This window comes from Macaca mulatta, chromosome 7 (genome assembly GCF_049350105.2).
Source record: "Macaca mulatta isolate MMU2019108-1 chromosome 7, T2T-MMU8v2.0, whole genome shotgun sequence".
NCBI classification, from domain to species: domain Eukaryota; kingdom Metazoa; phylum Chordata; class Mammalia; order Primates; family Cercopithecidae; genus Macaca; species Macaca mulatta.
Genome location: NC_133412.1, coordinates 179778730 through 179804602, shown reverse-complemented (window position 1 = coordinate 179804602; position 25873 = coordinate 179778730). Strand labels below are relative to the sequence as shown.

Below are 25873 nucleotides of genomic sequence, written 5' to 3'. Positions count from 1 at the left end.
TAAAACCCCTCGTGGCCTTTGGAATGTGTCTAGTCTTGCTGGCTCCTTGCTTCCAGCCCTCCCAGGCTCCTAGGTCAATTGTATTCCCATTATCTCAACTAGCAGAACATGTTCCATATAAATGCTAAACATCACAGCTGTAGATCATGCACTTGCCCTTTCGACCCCTACATTCTCACCACCTGTTTCTCTGTTTGATCAACAATAAATAGTCTGGGCTCGCAGAGCTCAGGGCCTTCACAGGCTCCACACTTGAAATGGCTCCCTGGTCAAACTTTCTCTCTCAAGCTGTCTTTTTCTCATCCCTTTGACTCCGCCAGACTTTGTTGCCCCCACGACCTTGTGTTGGGTCTAATTACCCCAACATTCCTGGCGCCAAATGTGGGGCGACAAAGACCCTGGTGAAGAAACGCCAGAACATGTAAAAGTGGAGGATGCATTGTCAGAGGACACCCGATCATGATTAGAAGAATCTCAGAGGGGAAGCTGAGAGCTCAGAAGAACCAGGGTAACAATGGGACAGAGTGAAAGCAAACATTCTGCTTATTTAAATTTTTTAAGGCGGTTATTATAAAGAGAGGAACTGAAAGTTAGTACTCAGAATATGTTATCACTCTTTAGGAAAGCAGTTTTTGCTCATGGTTCCTGGAGCAAGGGATTATGGAGTTGGATGAATGGGAGAGAATTGGCAGAGATTTTAAAGCATGTAAAGATGGAACAAAATTGCAGTCTCCGTTTGGTCAAGGTGGGCGCTAATAAAGGCAACTCTTGAGCCGTTTCAAACAGATGAGGCAGATTCAGATGAGGAAGAGGGGGATAGGTGTACAAAACTAACTTCAGATTCTGAATGTGAAGAATAGAAACCAGAGGAAAATAAAAGGAAAACTAAAAAAAAATGTTCTTCTAGTCCGTCAGCTCCACCTGCTGAATTAAGTGAATGGCCACCTCCTCTCTCGCCCCTTAATGGGCAAGAAAATGTATTAGCTACAAAACTTACTGCTCCTGTAGTTACAACATTAAAACCTGGAGCAATTAGTGGTGCTGTACAAAATTCCATTCAAAAGGCTAGAGCCAACGGAGACCTTGAAGCTTGGCAATTCCAGTTACTCTAATTGAACCACCTTTCCATTTAAGCTGTTAAAAGTATTCAAGCAGGCCATTAGTCAATATGGACCGAACTCCCCTTTTGTGCAAACTTTGTTTAAAAAGATGTGGCTCTGGATAATAGGTTAATACCATATGATTGGGATACTTTGACAAAATCTGTTCTCACTCCATCTCATCCAGTTTAAAACCTGGTGTGCTGATGAAGCTCAAACTCAGGCAAGGGAAAATACACAAGCACAGCCACCTGTGCCTGTTGAACAGTTAACTGTTCAATGTTCCCATTGAACAGTTAATGGGAATTGGCCCTAATAGGGGTCGATTAGGGGTCAAGCAGTAATGGAGAATGTTGCCATTGTTCAGCTGCACTCTGTGTGCTTACCGGCATGGGAAAGGGCAAATTTTACAGGGGAAAAATATCCTCCTTTCAGTTCTGTCCGACAAGGACCTAAAGTACCATATATTGATTTTTATTGCTCAGCTCCAAGAGGCTGTGTATAAAGCCATAACTGATAAAACAGCTCAAGATGTTGTAATACAGCTGCTTGCATATGATAATACTAATGCAGTGTCAAACTGCTATTAGAACCCTGAGAGGGAAGGCTCATTTTGCTGAATATATTAAGACTTGCAATGGCATTGGAAGTAACTTACATGAGACTACTCTTTTAGCTCGGGCTATAGCTGGATTGAGTCAGAAAAAATATACCCCTTTTCTCAGGCTTTTACTTTAATTGTGGGCAATTTGGACACACAAGGAATGTAGAAAAGGAAGTCAAAAGGCAAGAACTACTACCACCAAACAACAGAAAAGCCCTGGTGTATGCCCCCATTGTGAAAAAGGCCATCACTGGGCAAGTCAGTGTCATTCTACATTTAGCAAAGATGGACAACCTCTTTTGGGAAATGGGAAGAGGGGCCCGCCTGGAGCCCCTCAGCAAACTGAGGCATACCTGGCACAGTCAGTGCCCTTACAAATGTACAACAATTGTCCCCAACCACAGCAGACAGTGCTGTCGTAGACATTTGCAGAATAATTCCCATCTCCTTGCTTCCTGGAGAACCACCAAAAAAGGTCTCTATGGGAGTTAGGGGACCCTTACCCTCCAGAACAGTTAGTCTATTACTTGAAAGATCTAGAGGTATCACTGTGCATATTGGAGTAATTTGTTATGATTACATCGGAAAAATTCAATTAGTTATTAGTTCCTCAGCTCTGTGGTCTTCCTCCCGAGGAGAAATAATTCCTAAATTGTTGCTGTTACCTTACACAAAACTGGGAAGCAGCACAGTGAAAAGAAAAGGAGGCTTTGGTGTAGTACTAATCCAACAGGAAAGACTGTATATTGGGTTAATCAAGTGTCTGACAAAAGACCTATTTTTACAGTAGACCTGCTGTTGGATGCTTACAGATTGACACACAGGCCTGGTTGGTTATAGTCCCTGGAAAAAATAAATTATGGGCTGCCTTGCATAGGGCAAATAGTCATCTTGAAGCTTCAGTTTCATGATTAACTTGCCTCTCCTAGAGAAAAAGATTTAATGAGCACACAGGCATGATACGGGCTGTGTGGGCGGCAAGCCACCCACATGCCAAGGCAAGAGTCTGAGGCCACGAGCTTTTCCAGTATAATAAAATATATAAAATAACAAGAGTTATACTAGATAGAGATCATAGACATGATTATATATAAGTATCATTAATCATTAGTTTGTAGTAATTACTCTTTATTCCAATATTATAATAATCTTCTCTACAATCATAACCTGGGCAAAACCAGGCCATACAGAGATAGGAGCTGAAGGGACATGGTGAGAAGTGACCAGACAAGGGTGTGATCCTTCTGTTATGCCCGGACAGGGCCACCAGAGGGCTCCCTGGTCTAGCGGTAATGCCAGTGTCTGGAAAGGGAGACTGGAGGGGACCTATGGATCCCAACCATGGATCAGGTTCCCCCCAGTAAGAGCCATGAGACAGCTGAATTTGAATGCAAAGATGGAACGAGCACGGACCGGAGTCATACTGACATCAACCCCCATAACATGGGGACAGATCAAGAAAACCACATAGGAAACAAACTGCTGGAGCGCCAGGGTTTTACCTTTGCTGGGATTCAGAGATAAAATAGATGCTTAACAGACCAATGTTTTCTGACTGAGCTCCTCTCTACTCTGAATACGAGAGACCCTAATTGGCAGGAATATCATTGCCCCTATTCAGTATGAAGAAGTTACAGAAGACAGTCCTTCATCCTTCTGCAACCCCTAGGATGAAGGGTCCTCTTGTAAAAGGGAAAGGGGAGGTGTGGGAAGCATTCAAACAAGAGCAACTCCATTTTGAATAAGGGATATGAAAAATGAAGCTGGATCACCAACCAGAAATTATGGGCCGCAGAGCCTGCAATTGCCTTGCTCAATTAAAAGAAGCTACCTTTTATGCTAGTAATAATGATAGCTGTGGTGGTTTCACAAAAAGGAAGCGGAGCATGTTGGGAAAAAGCTGTGTTGGGGAAAAAAGCTGAGGTACGGCTTGCATGTCTGACATAATGTCCAGGGCTCAGGGCATAAAATCCCTCGTGGCCTTTGGAATGTGTCTAGACTTGCTGGCTCCTTGCTTCTAGCCCTCCCAGGCTCCTAGATCGATTGCATTCCCATTATCTCAAGTAGCAGAACATCTTCCATATAAATGCTAAACCATCACAGCTGTAGATTGTGTGCTTGCCCTTTTGACCCCTACATTCTCACCACCTGTTTGTTTGATCACCAAGAAATAGTCTGGGCTTCCAGAACTCAGGGCCTTCACAGGCTCCACACTCGTGATGGTCCCCTGGTCACACTTTCTCTCTCAAACTGTCTTTTTTTCATTCCTTTGACCCCGCTGGACTTCGTCACCCCCATGACCTGGTGTTGGGTCTGATCACCCCAACATCAGTGATTGCGATTCATCACATAAACCGAAGGAAAAAAAATGCAATCATCTTATTGATCAATATTATTTTCCGTGTAAATCTCCCCCAGGAAATCTTTCATCTGCTCTTGATCTCCTCTTTCCCCAGGCATGCCAACCCAGAGCTCGCTGTACAGTAGGAGACAGGAAAAGAGGACCCTCCCTTAGCTGATAAAAACCAGCCCAGCCCTGACTCTGCAGCTCTGGGAGGGAAGCCCCAGCCCTGGAATACCAAGGTGCTTCCACTCAGTGATCAGCACTGAACATTGAACACATGCCATGGAGTTGGGGCTGCACTGGGTTTCGTTGTTCTAAAAGGTGACTCAAGAAGAACTAGAAATATTGAGTGAGTGGAGGCGACTGAGAGAACAGTGCAGATGTGTGGCAGTTTCTAACAGAATGTCTCTGTGTCCACTGGTGTTCAATGTGAAGTGCAGCTGGTGTAGTCTGCGGGAGGCTTGGCACATCCTGGGGGTCATGGAGACTCTCCTGTGCAGCTTCTGGATTCACCTTCAGTAGCTATGGCATGCGCTAGGTGCGCCAAGCTCCAGGGAAGGGATTGGAATGGGGCTCACATTAATCCTACTGGTGGAGGCACATACTACCCAGACTCCGTGAAAGGCCGATTCACCATCTCCAGAGAAAACACCAAGAACTCACTGTATCTGCAAATAAACAGTTTGAAAGCTAACGACACAGCTGTCTATTACAGTGTGAGAGATCCAATGAGGAAAAGTCAGTGTGAGCCCAGACACAAACCTCCTTATAGGAACGCTGCCAGGAAATCAGCTGCAGGGGACACTCAGGACCCAGTGATCAGAGTCAACCCCAGAGGCAAGTGCACATGGAAGTTAGGGGCTGGTTTCCTTTCAGGATGTGAGACTTCATCTTCTTCTGGCACTTTCACTAAAGAATCCCTCTAACTTTAGAACTCTGTGCCTACCACTGTCATTTCTCTCTGTGTGTGCACGTGTATATATATGGACACATTTTCCCATGCACAAAATGTAGATTGACACTTATAGAGAAGAAAAATTATCAACCATTGTCAACAAGATCAGAGTCCTGAAAAATTTTAGGGGTTCTAGCGAGCCTTCTCCAATCAGACTCAGAAGAGGAACCTCAGTGAGATTCCCTGACTTGAATCCTATTTATGGATTCTGATCATATGATCATAGCCAAGGGAGAGTCTGCACCAGAGTCAGTGTCATATAAAACCTCACAGCTTCCATATATGAACCTTCTCTTGACAATGAAATACAAAATTCAGCATCAGCACTGAGTTTTTTTTTTTTTTTTTTGCTTTCGACATTATTATGGTGAGTCACTTTTCTCACCACAATGTTAGACTGTGAAAGTTGTCAGAATCCAGATGGAACAATTTGTGTTAAACCCTGGGAAATGGAACTGGGAAGGCCTTGTGAGGGAGGGTTCTCACACACATGTCTTCCCTAACAAGAAGTGTCATCGATTCTGCAAAACCACAACCTTGCAAAAAGGCCAGCACAACCTTAAAATAATTACTTCTCCAAGTACATCTGTCCAACACTGCCTGTCCAATATTAGGCTGATGCCACCCCTGTTATTGGTCATATTCTCACAGGTTAATTTTCTCAAAACTGCATATGTAGCCCTCCTCATTTTTCCTTTAAAACACTTGCCTCATTTACCCACCCAAATGTGCCCTTGCACATTCCCATTGCCATGCTTATTCTCAAGTAAATATAATTTTATTTTAGAGTTTCTTTCTAACTGATATTCAGGCTTAACAATCTGCAGATGGACATGCCAATTTCTCTGAGATACAGGGGATAATAATTATGAGAGGTGTCTAGGGATGTTCATTATTCATAAGACCAACTGTAAACAAATGCAGGCTGGAATACTCGGAGAGAGCTGAACCTGCTGAAACACCATGGCATTTTACCTTCTCCCACTCTGCGCTGATTGGAATCCGACCCAACCAGAATATCAATGCCAAGCTACCCAAGCTAGAGCCAACTGATTACAGCCTTAATAGCAACAACGGGGTTTTCATTTCTGCTTGCCTTTGTATTGTCACCTTGTTCCATCCTCTAGAGGATCTATTTAAGCCCTTCGGATATTGGTTTTAGAGGCTTGCCCCTAAAGTTTAATTTCTTAGTTCTGTAGTGGTGATAAGGGAGGTGGGTCTCGATGTGTTTAGAAGTGGGGGCTCTCATTCTCTCCCAGATGGACACATTGGTACAGAATGATTTATGTGAATGCCCACTTTCTAGGGGACAGATATTCAGAGAATAGGAAGGCTCTTCAGTATTTGGTCCCTGAGAATTTTACTCTGGAGCACATTCACCACCCTTGACTTCAAGCAATCCAAAATAAATTTGAAGCCTTATGTTGTAGTTGACTATATTTCATACGGCAGCCTCTGCCTCAGGTAATCTCATACCCTGACTTTGTTACTCTCTACAAGAACTTGTCGCTCCCTAAATTTCAGATTTGTTGTTTGTCTTAAAACTTCTATTATCTGAAGTATTAAAGACAATTTGCCAAATTTTATATTTTTGTTTATCTGTTATTGTTGATGTCGTTGTTGTAAAATACAAAATAAAAAATTCTTATCTATGTACAACTCCAAGTGGAGTAGCAGATATTTTTGGTAAAACCCAGAGTAACAGAAGAGTCCACATATTAATTAGCTGCTTAATAGGAAAAATGATTACATTGAATTCATTTACTGAAATAATACACATCATTTTTAATCAATAAATATCTACACAACAATAAGGTAAAATATCTAAGTACTTATGCTGAGTAAAATAAGACAAATAACTAATTACAAAATTCTTCCATTTCTATAAATTCTGGAAAATAAAAACTCATCTACAATAATCTAATGAAGGTCAGTTGTTGCCTGAGGAAATGGTAGAAGGGAAAGGAGGAGGAAATGTCAAACAGGACAAAAAATTGAGGGGACTCACTTGTCCACCTTATTTGATAGTGGTGAAAGTTATGTGATGTTTATCAATTGGATACTTTAAATATGTGAAGTTAAAATCTCAAATCTCATCAAATTTATTAAAAGTAAACAAATGAGAAAATTAGACAAAGAAGAACTCATAGAACATGGATAACAGTATATTAAATGCCAGTCACACCTGAAAATTTATCTGCATGAACCTTAGTTCTCGTCATAATTTTAGGTGAACACTAGAGTGTAACAGAATCACAATGTTCTCATTATAGGCAATGAGTTTTGCAAACCACACTAGACATGTCCAGCTCTGTCCTGGTTCAGGGAGCACAGTGATGAGGAGCACAGGTTCAGATACCGGAACTCACTCATCTCAGACATGAGCACTTAGACATAGGCACTCTGTGACCTGGTTTACTTTCACATCTGTAAATGGAAAAAACCTTGAGTGTCACAGACATAATTTACACACATATTTAAAGCTAAGTGTTTATCACAGCACAATTTCTTAGTAAGAGAGCATATTTTCCAAATACCATCAGTCACCAAACTCCTGCAGGACACCATCACCTTCTCTGGGCAATGCCTTCTCCTCTGGTGTCCCACCCCAGACTTTTTATTTAGTAGGAGGTATGCAAAGGACCCTCCTCTGGTGAAAACCAGCCCAGGCCTCACCCTGCAGTTCTGACAGAGGAGCCTCAGCACTGGAATTCTAAGGTTTTTCCACTTGGTAATCAGTACTGAACACAGAGGACTCACCATGGGGTTTGGGCTGACCTGGGATTTACTTATTACTATTTTAAAAGTGGATTCAGGGTGAACTAGAGATTTTGAGTGTGAGTGGATAAAGGTTAAAGAAACTGAAAATATATGCCAGTTTCTGACCAGGATACCTCTGTGTTTTCAGTCGTCTAGTGTGAGGTGCAGTTGCTGGAGTCTGGGGGAGACTTGGAACAGCCTGGGGGGTCCCTGAGACTCTCCTGTACAGTATCTGGGTTCACTTTCAGTAGCAACTGGATGTACTGGGTCTGCCAGGCTCCAGGGAAAGGACTTGAGTGGGTCTCATGTGTTAGTAGTGATTGGAGTAGCACACGCTACACACATTCTGTGAAGTTCTGATTCACCATCCCCAGAAACAATGCCAAGAACACCCTCTATCTGGAAATGAACAGTTTGAGAGCTGAGGACACGACCATGTATTACTGTGCCAGACAGTGCAGGGAAGTCAGGGTAAGCCCAGACACAAACCTCTGTGCTGAAACACATGGAGGAAATAGACTACAGGGGGCGCTCAGGTCCCACTGATCAGATTCAACCTCAGATGCAGATGCAGATAGAGGGTAGGAGCTGGTTTTCTTACAGTGTTTGGAACTTCTTTCTCCATCTGACGGTTTCCCCGAGAACCTCACTAATTTACAGTTCTCCAAATATACACCTTGTAAAAACAAATCTCCAAATATATACCTTGTAAAAAGTTGCAATATAAAGGCCTAGTCTCACAGGCACAAAATGCATATCACCACTTCCAGGCATGAGACGTCTTCAACCATAGTCACCAGGATCAGAGACATGAGGAAGCTCAGTGGTGCCTGGTGGGTCTTCTCCAATCAGACTCGGGACAGGAAACTAAGTTTAATTCCCTGATTAGAAAAGGCTTTGGAGATTCTGATTTCAGCCAAGAGAGAGGCTGGGCCAGAGTTAGTGTTATATAGATCCTTCTAGCTTTCACGTCTGACTCTTCTCCTGATATTAAAGTATGCAAAGCTGTATCAACACTCATCTCTTGCACCTTTTGCTATCAATCCATTTTCATTCTTTTTAGTTGTTCTCACTTTTTCACTTTTTTTCTGCTCCATGAAAAAGAAAGATGTAATCGATATGGTCTATATTCCAGGGCTCAAGTTTTTTCGCTGGAGCTCAGGTGGGCTCAGGCTGTGGCTCCTGCAGCCACGTGGGGAGAGGATGATGGGACTTTCTTCTTTCCCCAGTGCTTGGGACCCTCCACTGTGTTGCGGGAAGGGTCATCTGGAAGTTTGAACGGCCCAGGGGGACTGAAGGGCATACGCTTGCTTGTTCAGAATGAGATGTGGATGTTGAATTGATTCTGTGTTGTGCAAACCAGAAGTTTTTGAACATTGTCGGAATCAAACAATTACGGGTTTTGCATTTAAATATTTAAAGCATTTAGAATTAAGTTTTGTGTTTATTCTAACCTAAAATTCTTAGCTCTTCACATGTGAAAATCCAGTTTTCATAACTCGCTCTTTGAAAGGCAATATAATTTAGCCATTGTATATCGATGGTTCTCACACTGAAAATCAGCTGGCCATCAATATGGGGGTTTGTATCTAAGCTCTCTGTATGCATTTATGCCACTGCCATTCTGATTTATTACTCTGTTTGTACTAAATGATGAGGCCTGGAAGTGAAATCCCTAAAGCTTTATTCTTACCTTGTTACAGATAATAGACCCAAATATTCTAACCTTTTACTATTGAGTATAATAGCTGTGACTTTTCTTAATGACTTTTATTATATTCAAGTTGTTTTCTTGTCTTTCTAATTTATCCAGAGTTTTATAATGAAACCCTGAATTTTTTCAAATTTTTTTCTATGTCTGATTAAAAGTGAGGTTTTTTTAGTTTTTTTGATGTGGGTGTACCAAATTGATTTGAGGATGTTGAATCATCCGTGCATCTTAGAATAAATTTGAGTTGGTCATGGTGTATGGCCTTCTAAAAAACTTTATAATTTAGTTTACTATTTTGGGGGTGGTTAATTTATGTCTACTGATGATATGGATCTATAGTTTTCTTTTTTTCTTATGCCTTTGACTATTACTGGTACTACTGTAATGGTAGCCTCAAAAAAAAGAGTTTGGAAGGTTGACTCCTCACCAATTTTTGAAAGAGTTAGAGAATGGTTGGCATTACTTCTTTGAATGTGTTAAGGCTAATTTTATTATGTAACATATCACGGAGAATGTTCAATGTGTGCTTGAGAAGTATGTGTATTATATGGGTTTTGGTTGGAAGGTTCTATAAATGTCTTTCAGGTAAATTTGTTCAATAGTGTTGTTCAAGTTCAGAGGCTTAAGAATTTTCTTTCTGTATTTGCTATATATTATTGTGATGAGGTATTAAGGTCTTCTCTCTTTTGTATCATTTTCTATTTCTCCCTTTATATCTCTTAAAGTTTGCTTAAAGTAGTCATATTTGTATTTGTACACAGGTGTAAAAAATAATAATTGCTAAGTGAGTTTCATGGCACAGTCACATTATAAGTCATCCTATTTTCCCAAATGCTGCCGTTGCCACTAAACTCCAGGAGTCTCACATCTGCTCTGGGCACTGCCCTCTCCTCAGGCATCCCACATCAGATCTTGCAATGGAGGAGGAGACGTGAAAACCATGCCCTCCCTCTCCTGGTGAAAACAATCCCAGACCTGGTCCTGTAGCTCTGGGAGAAGAGCCACAGCCCTGGGATTCCCAGGGTTTTCCATTTGGTAACCAGCACTGAACACAGAGGACTCACTATGGGGTTTGAACAAAGCTGAATTTTTCTTGTTGTTATTTTCAAAGGTGACTCACAGAGAACTAGAGTGAGTGGATATGAGTCAGAGAAACAGTGGATATGTTTGGCAGTTTCTGACTGAGATGTTCATGCATTTGCAGGTTTTCAGTGTGAGGTGCAGCTGATTGAGTCCATAGAGGACCTGAGACAACCTGGGAAGCTCCTGAGACTCTCCTGTATAGCCTTCAGATTTGCCTGCAGTAGCTTGTGAATTAGCCAAGTTCACCAGTCTCCAGGGAAAGGGCTGCAGTGAGTAATAGGTATAAAATATGATGGAAGTCAGATATGCCATGGAGACTATGTGAAGGGCAGATTCTCCATCTCCAAGGACAATGCTAAGAACTCGCTGTATCTGCAAATGAATAGTCTCAGAGCTGAGGACATGGCCCTCTATGGCTGTACATAAGGTCCCAAGTGAGGAAACATCAGTGTGAGTACAGACACAAAATTTCCTGCAAAAAGAAGAAAGGAGTCTGGGCTGAAGGGGACACGCAGCACTCACAAAACAGGTGCAGCCCCAGGGCAGGTGCAGATGGAGGGAGGGCAAGGGCTACTTTCCTTCAGTGTCTGTGGTTTCATCTGCTTCTAACATTTCCCCTCTGAGCCTCTGCACATTTCTGTTTTGTGCCCAGCGTGAGGTCCCTGGATCAGAAAACTAATTTAAAAGAGGAAGCATTCTCATATGTCCCAAAAACAGATGTAAGTATTGGAGGCAGAAAAATGCACAGGCGGCCATGTGAGTCTGTGGATACTGCTACCCCACAATGCCAGACTCACAAACTCCCACCGGAGAAGGGTGGGAGTTTGATGGAGCTTCCCTAATGACCCTGTTCTCCAAGTTATCTCCAGCAAAGCCATTGGTGCCTCACTGAGCACAGTTCTCCATCAGGGATCTCTACTGTGTCCCAGCAGCAGCCATGCGTTAGTGTCTCCACTGTGCACCATCATTGTCTGGGAGGGGCTCCCAGGATGGGTGTCTTTGGCACACACCAGGTGACAGGTGTTAGAGTGCAGCCCAGTAGCTGGCGGCCTGGTCTACTGGGCTTCCCTGATTTTGGAGGGATTTGGAGGTGCATTCTCAGGGCCAGCACACTGTGGATTTTTATATAAAAACCACGATTTTACTTCGTTTTCTCAGATGACATTTAATTAATAACACAATCTGCAAACAATTGTAATTTTCTACTTTACCCCAAATTCATTGTTTCTTAATTCTGTGCAGGATCCAGACATGGTATTGCCCTTCTCATAAGAAATTGTTCGATCTAAACCGAAGGCAGTCATTTCTCCTATTCTTTGGTTTCTCTCCATGTGTAGAGATCTTGATTAGAGTTAAGTTTCATTCTTTCCACACACTCACTTTCACCTCCTCAGATAAAGAGCAGAAATTGTCCTCACTCTGAGTCTGAGGGAGGAGCTGTTCCTGTACCACTCGGGGCCTGCAGAGACCGCTAGGTGCAGCTTCACTGAGTTAGATGTTTCACTCCCTGTGATTGCTTTTCAGGTCTAATTGTGGGCTCAGAATTAGGACACTCTTAAGTTATCACAGGTCACTCCATTTCTAAAAATCATCATTATCACACAGAGTGATAATAATTCAATGTTCATTTTTCTAACAGCAGTTTCTCTTTTTTGTTTGGTTGCAAGTTTGAGAAAAGAAACGTGCTAATATTTTTTAATCTAACCTCAAAATCTACTGAATTGTTCTAGGAGACTCACAAATTGGACAAAAGTGAGCTCTTTATTCTCATAAAAATGTGTGTATTTGGGAATTTCACCGTGTTGTCCAGAACCCGTTAACATCAACAACTGTTTCTCAGCACACTTCTGGCTTGAGACGTCCTCACAGACCCTCTCCCTCACCTGCACTGTCTCTGGATTCCACATCATAACCAGTGTTTCCTGCTAGAATTGTATCTGCCCCTAGAAGATGGACAGGAGTGGATCAGGTTCATGGGTTGTGAAGGGAGCACAAATTACAACCCATTTCTCAAGAGTCCATATCCACATCCAAGAACCAATTCTTACAGCTGAGCTTTTGTCTACTTGAATACACAAGTATGCATTTTTAAGGAAAAGCAGCAATGAGGGGACTTCGTTGTGAGCCTAGACACAAACCTCCCTGCAGGGGTGCATAGGACCAGCAGGGGGCACTCGGGCAGTACGGGGGCTTAGGATGATTGTCAGGGGTCAGGATGAGCAGGATCAACGCTCAGCATCGGGGCAGATGCAACAGGGCAGAAAAGGGGCTGTAGATGTGGGTTGTTTTCACCATCATTTTTCACCACCAGACCCCTCCACTACATCTTTTCTAATGTGTCTGTTTCTATGATTAGAAAATTGTGTTTATGTAAACACTAATATATACCCATATGGAGGTGCATCAAGTTGTCCTCTCCATCTTATGTGGACCTTGTCCATCAGGCACCAAGTCCCTGTATTTACTTGAGTACCTCATACATTATGGTCCAAACATGTGGGGTCTCTTTTTTCTTGGTCTCTCCTCCTTTCTCTCTGTGTCACACAAAAGCACATGAACTGACACATGCACAGAGCTCCCCAACTTTTACTATCTGATGTATTGAAGCAAACTGATTAGTGTGCAGCTTTTCTGCTTTGCCTGCTATTCATATTATGTAAAAATAAGAACCATGTGTTTCTTAGTTGGTTACTTCAATAAGCTAAGTAGCATCTTTGTTTATTATACCCAGAGACCAAAAGCGATCCAAGTGTTAGTCAGCAGCTTAACTGGTAAAAAAATTGTGGAAAATTCATTTACTGGAATAATACCCACTGTTACAATCAGGTACTGCCAGATACACTCAACACCATGCTTAAAGTAACAAGTACCTGAATGAGAAAAATAAGGCAAAAAAATACAAGCGCATATGTACGATTCCACTTCTATAATTTCTATAAAGTAAAAATGAACTTAAAGTTACATAAAAAGATCTGTAGTTGACTGTGGACATGGTACAAGAAAGGAAGGTGTAGAAAGGAGAAACTACACGAGAGCAAAAGGAAATTTCTAGGATAATTTATTTTTTCTGTTAGGAAAAGTGAGGATTATGTCTACTTGTAAAATTGTACACTTTATGTAAAGATTCTTATTTGCTAATTTCATCTCATTAAAATATTGCAACTTTTAAAATGTATAATTTGGTAGAAAAAGTGGTAGAGAGAGAGATTAATAAAATACATAAAAATCAGAGTCCTGAATATACACATGAATGAATCCTGGATCTCACTATAATTTTAGGGAAACACTAGAATACAAAAACATAATGACAGGATTTCAGTACATGAAGGGAGCTTCTCAAACCCCAGGAGGCACGTCCAACTGTGTCCTGGAGTTAACTCGGGAGCAGGCATGTCCTTTGGAAGTTGCCGTGACACCAAGCTCCCAGCATCCGTTGTAGCTGACACCATGCAAATGCAGAGATCTCGACTAAAATTTTCTGTGGATATTGAGTCTGGTAATGCTACACACTCACACCAAGTGAGTATGGAAATGTTAGTTACCGGCATCCTTGGAGTCTGCTGAGAGCAGGGCAGGTCTCTCATGAAGGTCCAAAGTGGCTTGATAGAGCAGGGAGGGAGACTGGCTCAGGGTTTTTATCACGGTTTGGTGGGGGGCTGGGGAACCATCCTACTTGCAGGAAGGGTTCTGTGGGGTTTCAAGGTCAAACTGGCATCACATGAGGGAGCTCCTGTGATTTCTAACTAGATTTTCCTTGTATGCTTAAAAAAAAAAAAAAAAGAAGATGGAGGAAAGAGCCTTAAGTGGTCAGCAGTCAGGCCTAAACACGGAGTCTGAAGATTTACTCTAAATAGCAACTATACAACTGATGAGTAAGAAACGAGACAAGACTCCAACATGGATGGACAACAGCCAGGTCTGCAGAATATGAGAAGACTGTTTATAAGCAAAGAATAATGTGTAGAACGAGGATATGGAGAAGGATTCTGGTCCAATGTCTTGTGTGGAAGCTTTTCATGATTTGAGATCATCAGCTTGTTCTGAAGGTCTTAGGTCACCTGTCTTCTTCAAAATATCAGAAGTGCCAGAGGATACATGAGGATGTGCAGTTTAACTTCTATTTCAGTAGCTTTACAATTGTGTAAAATACTTAATTCTTTTTTTTTTTTTTTTTTTTTTGAGACGGGGTCTCACTCTGCTGTGCAGGTTGGACTGCAGTGGTGTGATCATAGCTCACTGTGATTTTGAATTCCTGGCTCATAGAATCCTCCCACCTCAGCCTCCTGAGTAGCAAGTAGCTAGGTTTCCAGGGCTCTTTATCTACACTCAGCTGATTCTTTTCATTCTTCTTTTTTTTCGTTCTTTTTTTTTTTCTTTTTTTCTTTTTTTTTTTTTTTGAGATGGAGTTTCTCTCTTCTTGCTGGAGTGCAGTGGCATGATCTCAGCTCACTGCAATCTCTGCCTCACAGGTTCAAGCGATTCTCCTACCTCAGCCTCCCGAGTAGCTGGGATCACAGGCATGTGCCACCACGCCAGGCTAATTTTGTATTTTTAGTAGAGATGGGGTTTCTCCATGTTGGTCAGACTGGTCTTTAACTCCCTACCTCAGGTGATCCTCCTGCCTTGGCATCCCAGAGTGGCTTGGATTACAGGCATGAGCCATCACACCTGACCTCTTCATTTTTATTCATATGTTCATTCAGCAACCCCTATGTCTTCCCACTGATTTCTTCAGTTTCCTCTTTACTGCCTTTTCCTTTTGAATAAGGTTGTCACTCCTGAGGGAAGATGGGAGGTGGGCCTGGACAGGGATTTGGTGCATTCCTCTGTCCCCTCCCAGTTCTGATTGGTTTCTCCAGTGTCTGTAGAAGAGCAGTTTTGATGGCTTTACCTCTGCAGATAATTTCTCTTGCAAGGTAGTGGTGATGGGGAGGTGTGTCTGGATGCATTTCAGCCGTAGTTGCTGTTTTGCTTTCCCAGACTGCACCGTCCCAAGGGGTAGAGGCTGGAGCATTTTGTGATGTGTCCCCAGGACTGAAGAAAAAGGTTCAAGAGCAGGAGGAATTCCTCAACTGTATACACTCTGAGAATTTAAACAATAACTTCACTATCACACAGAATTGAAACCATCCAAAGAATATGTCTACTTTAATCTTGTGCTAGCTTAAATGACATTTGGCAGCCTCTGCCCCAGAAAGATTATCATCTGCTCCTGTTTATTTCCCTGCAAGTCCTTCTCTCTCTTCAGATTTCAGATATCTTGTTTGTCCTATAACATCAAAAATCTGATGTATTTAAGAAAAATGTGCTAATTTGCAGATCAGTAAGTTTAGTGTTGCTGTAAGAATAATAACACATTTTTTATGGGATGCCTACATCTCCAAGCTGAGTAGCACCTCTGTGTGTAATACTCAGAAACTAGAAATGATTCAAGAAGATATATATATATATAACACTAATGACGTGCTAATGTACTGTAATAATATCCATCACTAGAATCAAGACATTGTTGATGCTCAACTTGGTTGCATCACAAGTAGTTATGATGAGTGAGAAGCCACACAAATAAAACACATACTATGTAATTCCCGTATAGTAAATTCTTGAAACTCAAAACCAAAGTATTTAATATGAAGGATTGACTCAGAATATGGCGAGGGAAGAAAATAATTGGGAAGAAGGAATTGCACAGGAACACAAGGAAACTTTTAAGTGTCATTTATTTGTTATCTGAATGTTTCTTGTGGATGCACAGGTGAGCACGAGTGGAATTACATTTTGTTTGTTTCTGAAGAGATGTGGTCCTACTCTGTGACCCAGGCTGGAGTGCAGTGGTGGGATCATAGTTCAATGTAGCCTCCAACTTCTGGTCTCCAACAATCCTGCTGCATCTGCCATCTAAGTAGCTGAAACTACCATTGTGTGCCACCAGGATCGGCTTGAGCACTTGTTAAACCAAACATTTCATGCAATATTTACTGTATAGTAATGATGTCTCAATAAGAGTATTACAAATCAATGAATGAATAATTTGTTCAGTACAGATTCATGGAAAAATAGACACTAACATGATGAATGTCTGACATTTATGAAAATACAACCGCATAAAATGTGTTCTCTTTACATTCATTAGGTAAACACAATAGTGCATACACATCACACCATGCTTTCATTACAGGAAGAAAGTTCTGAAAATATCACTGGGGTGACCCACACTGTGCTGGGCTTGATTCAGGGAGCAGCCAGGCCCAGTGGTGAGAAGCACAGACCCAGGTATCTGGGCTCACTCTGACCAAATGTGATCGCTGGGAACATTATACCACCCATCTGTGCTTCTGCTGGTAATTTTCCATCTTTAACACAGAAATAACATTGATACTACATACCATGATTTCTCCACATACGTAAAAATTAAATAAGATGATTGATTGCTGATAAGTTTAAATATATGCAGTTTTCACAGGTCCATTCTACTTCAGTAAAACTATTTTAAAATAAAAGTTACAAATACAATTGTAGGTTTAAAGAGTTTATCACAAAACAAATTTATAAGAAACTACATTTTCCAAAATCGTATCAATATCTCTAAACTCCTGCAGAACACTCATCTGCTCTGGGCCCTGCCCTCTCCTCAGGCGCCCCACCCCAGAGCTTGCTATACAGTAGGAGACATGCAAATAGGTCCCTCCCTCTGCTGATGAAAAGCAGCCCAGCCCGGACCCTGCAGTTCTGGGAGCCCCAGCCCTAGAATTCCCAGGTGTTTCTATTCGGTGATCAACACTGAACACACAGGACTCACCATGGAGTTTGGACTGAGCTGGGTTTTCCTTGTTGCTATTTTCAAAGGTGATTCATGGGGAATGAGTTGAATGTACGTGAATATGAGTGAGAGAAACTGGGAATATGTGTGGCAGTTTCTGACCAGGATGTCTCTGTGTTTGCAGGTGTCCAGTGTGAGGTGCAGCTGGTGGAGTCTGGGGGAGGCTTGGTACAGCCTGGGGGGTCCCTGAGACTCTCCTGTACAGCCTCTGGATTCACCTTCAGTAGCACCAGGATAAACTGGATCCGACAGTCTCCAGGGAAGAGGCTGGAGTGGGTGGCCGACATAAAGTACGATGGAAGTGAGAAATACTATGTAGACTCTGTGAAGGGCCGATTCACTATCTCCAGAGACAATGCCAAGAACTCCCTCTATCTGCAAATGAACAGCCTGAGAGCTGAGGACACAGCCGTGTATTACTGTGTGAGAGACACAGTGAGGGGAGGTCAGTGTGAGCCCAGACACAAACCTCCCTGCAGGGGCGTATGGAACCACCAGGGGGTGCTCAGGATACACAGAGGGCAGGTGCAGCCCCAGGGCAGGTGCAGCCCCAGGGCAGGTGCAGGTGGAAGTCAAGGGCTGCTCTCCTTCAGGGTCTCTGGCTTCCTCTCATCTAACAGTTCCCCAGAGGACCTCGTATATTTACAGTTATATACCTACTGCTGAGGTTTCTAAGTTCGTAAAGTTTATTATAAGAGGAACTGCTATCAAACACCCCTAAAGCAGGTGTCACAGATGGAGAAAAAAAGGGGACAAGAAGCCGGGTGAGGCTGTGGACACTGTCCACCCAGGATTCAAGTTTCACAAGCAGTGAGGGAGAAATGGGGAGTTTGATGGAGCTCCCCCACCACCATATGGTCCAAACTAAGTCCAGCAAGGCCATCAGGCCTCCCTGAGCTCTAGGTGCCCATCAGGGATCTGCCATGTGCCCGGCAGCCGCCATGCCTTTTCATCTCCGCTGCGCCCAGTCACTGTCTGGGACGAGCTTCCAGGACGTGTGTGTTTGGCACCAACCGGATGATGGACCTCAGAGAGCAGCAGCTGGTGCCCGGACCATGGGCTCCCTAATGCTGGAGGAATGGGAGGTGCATTCTCAGGGACAAGGCACTGTTGATGTATTTTTATATAGAAACCACGATTTTACTTGCTTCTCTCAGGAGACACAGAGGATGCCATTAGGCTATCATACCTCACTTCTATTCTGAAAATCACCCTCTTTATAGTAAAAGAAAACAATTCAATATCATTCCACTGAAAGTAGTTACTTTTTAATTTGGTTGCAAGTTTACCATATATGTGCCTGAATTTATTCTCAGAATCTGCTGAATTGTCTAGAAATCTCACAAATTGAACAAAAGTGAATTCTTCATTCCTACCAAAATGTATGTATGTAGGAATTTCAGTGTGTTTTCCAGAGCCCATGAACACCAACCACTGTGTTTCATGGTCATTTATTGGCCTGGTGAGGCCCTCACTGACCCCCTCCCTCACCTGTGCTGTCTCTAGATTCTCCATCACAGCCAGTGCTTCCTGCTGGAGCTGGATCCGCCAGTCCTCAGTCAAGGGAGTGGATCGGGGCATAGGTCACGAGGGAGCACAAATTCTAACCCACTCCTCATGAGCTCAGTCACCATCTCCAGATCCATGTCCAAATATCAAATTTTCTGGCAGCTGAGTTCTGCGACCAACTGACACAAACTTGTATTCTTGTGAGAGGAACAGTGAAGATGTCAGTGTGATCCCAGACACAAACTTCCCTGGGGAGGGGCCCAGGACCAACAAAGGGCACTCCGGCTCCATGAAAACTGGGCCCAAGTTGGAGAATGGGTTTCCCCTAACCCTCACATTTCACCATTAGATACTCTACACTATGCCTACGCTAAGGTGCATGTATAATATAATTAGAATATGTTATTTATACACGTGTATAATCACATCTAGTGTAAGAATTTGTTGCTTCTGCCTTATGTGACCATTAAAGACCACATGTCTCACCTTATTCAATGACCTTGTAAAGTATAATACTTTTATGTAAGATTTATCTTGTGTTTCTTCTTCTGTCTGTATTCTCCCTCTGTTTCTCTCTCTCTCTCTCTGTCTCTGACTCTCTCTGTCTCTTTCTATGTCTCTCACACACACAAATATACAAACACACAGTGGTTGGCAGTATATAGGCTAATTAAGAATATATTCCCATATGCTTTAAAAATAGCAGTTTTACAATATGTGCCTTTAATTTTTCAAAGAAAACTAAATCCAACTGCCAGTGATTTTTTATGTGATTTTTAAAATTTAAATTGTTAATTTTTTTTTCATCAATCCTCGTATGTATACTATTGTATTCTCTCAGGTTATCTGCTGCCTTCATAGAATTGAACCTGTGAAACTCTGCATTTAAATTTCTGTGACTCAGGACCGGTGAGCAGTAAGAAAGAAGTCAGTCTCCTGACCCTTCCCCGCAGCCGCAGACTCCTGAAGGCAGAGCAGGTGTAATGACCTCGCAGTACACCAAGGCTCTCAAAGGCGACGTTGGACCTTGAGTTCCAGCACATCTTGGGAGGTCAAGTGGATGCTTGTGAAGGAAATAGTGGCTATGTGACAGTTTCTAACCAGAATGTCTCTGTGTTTGCAGGTGTCCAGTGTGAGGCGCAGCTCACAGAGTCTGGGGGAGACTTGGTACAGCTTAGAGGGGTCTCTGAGGCTCTCCTGTGCATCCTCTTGATTCACGTTCCGTAGCTATGGGATTCGCTGGGTTTGCAGGCCTCGGGGAAGGGGCTGGAATGGGCTGCAGTTACATAGTGTGGTGAAACTCATCAATACGATGCAGCCTATGTTAGGAGTAGACTCACCATCTCCAGAGACAACACCAAGTACATGCTGTACAAGCAAATGAACAGCCTGAGAACCCAGAACATGGGAGGGTAAAACTGTGCAGGACACACTGTGATGGGAAGTCCATGTGGGCTCAGAGACAGACCGCCCTGCAGGACACAGGGGGGTGGCTTGGCTGCAGGGGGCACTCTGCACCCACAGGAGACAGGAGCAGCCCAGGGCAGGGGCAGGTGGAGTTTCAAGGGCTGCTTTCCTGTCAGGCCCTGTGGCTGCTTCTGCACCAAATGCGTTCTCCCAGGAGCCTCTCTGTATTTATGATTCTCTGCCTACCACTGAGGCCTCTGGATTGGAAGAGGTTACTACTAGAAAAAAAATTATCATATGTCCCTAAGGAATGAATCACTAATTGAGTGAGAAGATGTCACAGGAGGCCAGGGAGGCTGTGGAAACTGTCGGACGTGGATGCAGATGTGATGACAAAGACATGAGAAATCAGGGAACTCTGATCAAACCTCCTAATTATGCCATGGTCCACTCTAAGTCTAGTAAAGCCATTGATGCCTCCCTGGGCCAAACCCACCCATCAGGGATCTCTCCTGTGTCCCAGCAGCAGACACGACTTACAATCTCCACTGTGTATAATCACTGTCTGGGAGGCGCTCCCGGAACACGTGATTTGCATTAACCGGGTGATGGATGTCAGAGAACAGCAGCTGGGTGCCTGGTCTGTGGGTTCCCAGATGTTGGAGAAATGGGAGGTGTGTTCTCAGGGGAAACACACTGTTTATGCATTTTTATATAGAAACCATGATTTTTCTTGCTTCTCTCAGAAGACATAGAGGATCAAGAAAAGAATCTGTAAACAACTGTCCACATTTCTCCTGAACACATGCATTATTTCTTAATTCTGAGTAGGGATTTGGCAGAGCATTGTCTTTCTCCTAAGAAATTGTTCAATCCAGCGTGAAACCACATGGTGATCATATTCCTTGGTTTTGTTCAGGTGCAGAGATCTTGAATAGAGCAGATTTAGTCCTTTCCACACACTAAGCCTCACCTTCCTCAGAGAAGGAGCAGAGATTGATCCAACTGTGTCTGAGATGGGAGCTGCCTCTCCACACCTTGGAGCTTGCAGAGACCCCCAAGTGCAGCTTTACTGAGTCAGGTGTGTCTCCATGTGGGGGACCCTGCTGCCAGTGATTGCTGCTCAGTTCTAAATGTGGGTTCAGAATTAGGACACTTAGGTTATCACGCCTCAAATATTACCATCATAGTAGATAGAAATAATAATACAAGGCCAATTGTTGTCACTTGTTTCTTATTACCATCAGAGTATAAGTTTGAAGAGACAAATTGTTACCATATATTTGCATAAATGTCAGAATCTCTTGAATTGCTCTTGAATCCTTGCAAACTGGATAGAAGCAGATTCTTATTTTTTTTTCTATACTAGTGTATTTTGGGATATCAACGTTTTGTCCAGAACCTGTGAGTACCAATAACTGTGTGTTTCAGAAATGACTGTGAGATTCAGTCATTGTGATCGAGTGGGAAAACCAGTTCACTTTATCTTAGATATATGGATGGAAGCCCAAGGTAGAGGCTTGTCATTGTTTCTGTACCTGCTGCCTTGGGAGTGTCTGCATTTCTTATGCTGTGTCCTGGGTCTATACCCCAATGGCTCCCCTACTCCATGGCACCCATCTGTGCCTGTGCATGCCCCTGCTCATGCCCTCCATGAAATATCTGCTTTGGCTCAGGAAGAACCCCCCTGCCTTTTTTCCTCGCGCCCCTGGTCCACATTCTTCTCCACCCACAGGCTCTCAGCAGCGCCTCCCATCCACACTGACCCTACATGGGGTCATTCCTTGTTCACTACTTCTCTCTTTTCTTCTGAGCCTTGCCTTTTATTCCAACAGCCTGTTTCCATCTCACCTGGACTTGTGTACAGGAAAGTGTTTACCGAGCAGGTCTGGGTTGTGCAAACCCTGAAAATTCCCAAAAACGTGCTTTCTCAAGCCAGGCCCATATTCAGCTCCTGGGAGATGATATCTGACTTTCTGGCAAACTCCCCCTGGTAGTGTTATTAAAGCACTTGATTAAGGTAAGGTTCACATCTGTAAAACTACACATGATTTAACATAGTTAACTCAGTGAGTTTGGAGTCAGTGTACATCTATCTGCAAAGTTGTCCCCACCATCAAGGTGATAACCATAGCAATCAGTTCCAAGACATTCCTCTTATCCCTCTTAATATTATGATTATTTTATTAGTTAAAATGTATTTTTGTTTGTGTCTGTCTGTGTCTCTCTGTGTGTAGCCTGGGTGCACACTATACTAGCTGTTTTCATAATGACTTATGGTGAATGCCTGTTATTGCTCAAGGGGCCGGCATCTGAGCACTGGAGGTCAGTCGTGCAGGTGCCACACACATCTGTGACGGGCCCCAATAAACAGCACTGGGCCCCAGCACTCAGGCGAGCTTCTCTGGTGGACAGTGCTTCACACGTGGTGTCATTCATCACTGCTGGGAGAACTGGGGACAAGAGACTCCTCAGCGAAAGAACACCTGAGTGCTTGTGCTTGGATTCTCAGGGTCTTCTCCCTAGTGCCTTTGCTTGTTTTAATTCATATTCATTTGCTATAATAAAGCTGCACCCATGAGAATAACAGCTTGTCTTGAGTCCTTTATTTCTATTGATTATGGGGCCTGAGGATGGTCTTGGGACACTCAACACAATTAAATCAGAGTTGGAGAATGCTAGAAAGTTCCTGACTTGTGACACATGGCTAGAGGATTGTTTATAATATCAAAGGATGAGAAAGTGTAGGATAAAAGACATTCAATGCCCAGAAGGCTATGGAATCATATGGCATGAGATGGCATGTGTGCTCTAATAAGGAGCAGGAAGTGAAAGTGATCCATGGAATTTAGAAATGACAGACACAGCTTCCTAGGAGTTGTTCCCTGAATAAGGAAATGTAAAAGTAACAAAGAACAACCCAAATATGCAATTAATATTTGTGATAGCTAAAATAATAGTAAAAAGATGCACATCCAGCCCTGCACTGTGCTCTGTGAGCCGAGGCTGCTAGACTCCCATTCACCACCAAAGGGGACAGTTGTCCAGAAACAACACACAACACACAAGAGCCACACAGAAGGTAGCCCAGGGGTTGGGCTGGTGGGGAGAATCCACTAGACAACTAGAACAAGGAGGACAGTATGGAAAGTGGCATCATTTGGTGATATGATTGATATCATTAATTGATATCATCGGATTGTGAACAAAGTTAGCCAATGGACTGTGAGAATGACTGACATAGCAATGTCACTGGCTTCCTGTGCTGCAGATGAGAGGAGAATGTTTGGGAGGATGCTGGACCCACAGTTCAAAACAGACACATGACAGATGGCTGTCTCTGATCCCAACCTCAAGTAGGATGTTCCTGATGCACTGGATCCCCGATCCTGTATAGCTTTAGAACCTGTGTAGTTTGTGTTTCCTTGGCTTTTCCTTTGGATCTTTTAGGTGCTAAGGAAATGAGAATGGTTCACCATAAAACAGGGCAGACAAAGGGGATAGTTAAGGGTCTCCTCCAAGCAATGTTGGTATCATAAAATAAAAGTTAAAGAATGAAAGAACTAAACAAGAAGGTGCTGGGGTTGACACAAAGGACTTAAAACAGCACTACCAGGAGTTGGGTGGAGCAATGGGGATCCCTTCAGGTCCATCAGCAATTCAGAGACCTAAACAACTATTCCCTATTCATGTTGAATTGGCAGAGTGTGAAATCTAGAAGACAAAATGGCCAGGAAAATTGTGTGATTTTTGCATGGGTGAAGGTCTGGCAAGTTAATCAATTTGAGGACTGTTGAAGGCCTGAGGTGGTCCTGCCCTTGCTTGGTGTCAAGACCATAGTCCAACTCGTGAAACTGCCAGGGAAGAGAGAGTAGTTTTTTTGGTAGTTCTTGTTATCAGGCATATGTGCATTTGAATTTTCTCTTCATGGCCTTTCTTGGCTCTATTTCTCATTTTTTTAACATACATAGTTTCATCTAGATTAATTACCTTCACAGGGTCACAGAGAAGGGTGGAAGAAGGCAGGCCCTGGGATGAGTCTCAAAGAAACATGGAAAATTGTGGAGAGGGACAATAGCAGGGTGTAAGGAATTATTGAGACCTTATTCTGCCCCTCCCAGGAGGCTCTGGCCAGTCTTTTTCTGCATTTGAGGTTCTGGGTTATAAACCCTGTAGACTCTTCCCTTCAGGGCAGGGTGACAACTATGCAAATCCAAGTGGGGGCCTCCCCACTTAAACCAAGGGCTCCCCTTCACAGTGAGTCTCCCTCACCACCCAGCTGGGGATCTCAGTGCTTCATTTTCTGTCCTTCATTTCTCAGTGCTTCATTTCTGTCCTCCACCACGATGGGGTCAACTGCCATCCTCGCCCTCCTCCTGGCTGTTCTCCAAGGTCAGTCCTGCCCAGGGTTTGAGGTCACAGAAAAGAATGGGGAGAAAGGAGCCCCAATTCAAATTTTGTATCTCCCCCACAGGAGTCTGTGCCGAGGTGCAGCTGGTGCAGTCTGGAGCAGAGGTGAAAAGGCCCGGGGAGTCTCTGAGGATCTCCTGTAAGACTTCTGGATACAGCTTTACCAGCAGCTGGATCAGCTGGGTGCGCCAGATGCCCGGGAAAGGCCTGGAGTGGATGGGGAGCATCTATCCTGGTGATTCTGATACCAGATACAACCCGTCCTTCCAAGGCCACGTCACTATCTCAGCCGACAAGTCCATCAGCACCACCTACCTGCAGTGGAGCAGCCTGAAGGCCTCGGACACCGCCACGTATTACTGTGCGAAAGTCACAGTGAGAGAAACCAGCACTGAGAGCACCAAAAACCCTCCACAGTGCAGGTGCAGAGTGAGCTGCCAGAGACTCCCTCCCCAGGGACCTCTCTATCATCTCGCGGAGGAAACACTTTTTGTCCTCAGGAGCCAGAACCAGAGAACAACGTGGGAGGGTTCCCAGCCCCTAAGGCAACTGGATAGGGGACCTAACCATGGGAGGTGGATTCTCTGAGCGGGCTCTTGTGTGTTCTACAAGGTTGTTCATGGTGAATATTACATAGTTAACACCAAAAGCCTGCCTAACAGGCACCTCTTCAATATGACAGTATTTTAATTAGTGAAAATTTTACACAGTTAATCATTGCTTGCTTGCCTTCCTCCCTCCTATCCGCTCTCACTCCCTCCTTTTATTTTCTACTTAGTTTTACAAAGTCATTTAATCACTTTTTGAAATATTAATAGGTTCTCTTGTTTTTGTTATTGTTTTCATTAATAATATGCCCTGAATAATTCATCTTTGTGCCAATTCATAAGTATTCGGTATAACAAAGACTTCCTTCATAAGTAGATTTCCTGCAAATATTTTAGAACCTGTTTGGTTTAGGATAAATTAAAATAAATAGATAGGTTGTATGTTTTTTAAAATTTATCAAAACTGAACCACTAAGAAATAAAAAATCTGGGCTGGGCGTGGTTGCTCATGCCTGTACTCGCAGCACTTTGGGAGGCCCATGCGGGTGGATCACCTGAGGTCAGGAGTTCGAGATCAGTGTGACCAACATGGCGAAACCCCATCTCTACTAAAAATATGAAA

General features: G+C 43.3%; 2 long non-coding RNA genes and 1 gene segment (V, D, J or C); 2 read left to right on the top strand and 1 right to left on the bottom strand.

The window, feature by feature from the left end:
• LOC106995637 (immunoglobulin heavy constant delta-like) overlaps nucleotides 1-25873 on the top strand; it is a 727209-nt gene that overhangs the window by 176708 nt on the left and 524628 nt on the right.
• LOC144330504 (uncharacterized) overlaps nucleotides 1-25873 on the bottom strand; it is a 113477-nt gene that overhangs the window by 21203 nt on the left and 66401 nt on the right. The window lies entirely within an intron of this gene.
• On the top strand, nucleotides 235-13278 carry LOC144330512 (uncharacterized). Its single transcript, XR_013396773.1, has 4 exons — nucleotides 235-508; nucleotides 4161-4369; nucleotides 4764-4885; nucleotides 10679-13278. It is a non-coding gene; the product is annotated as an uncharacterized LOC144330512 (long non-coding RNA).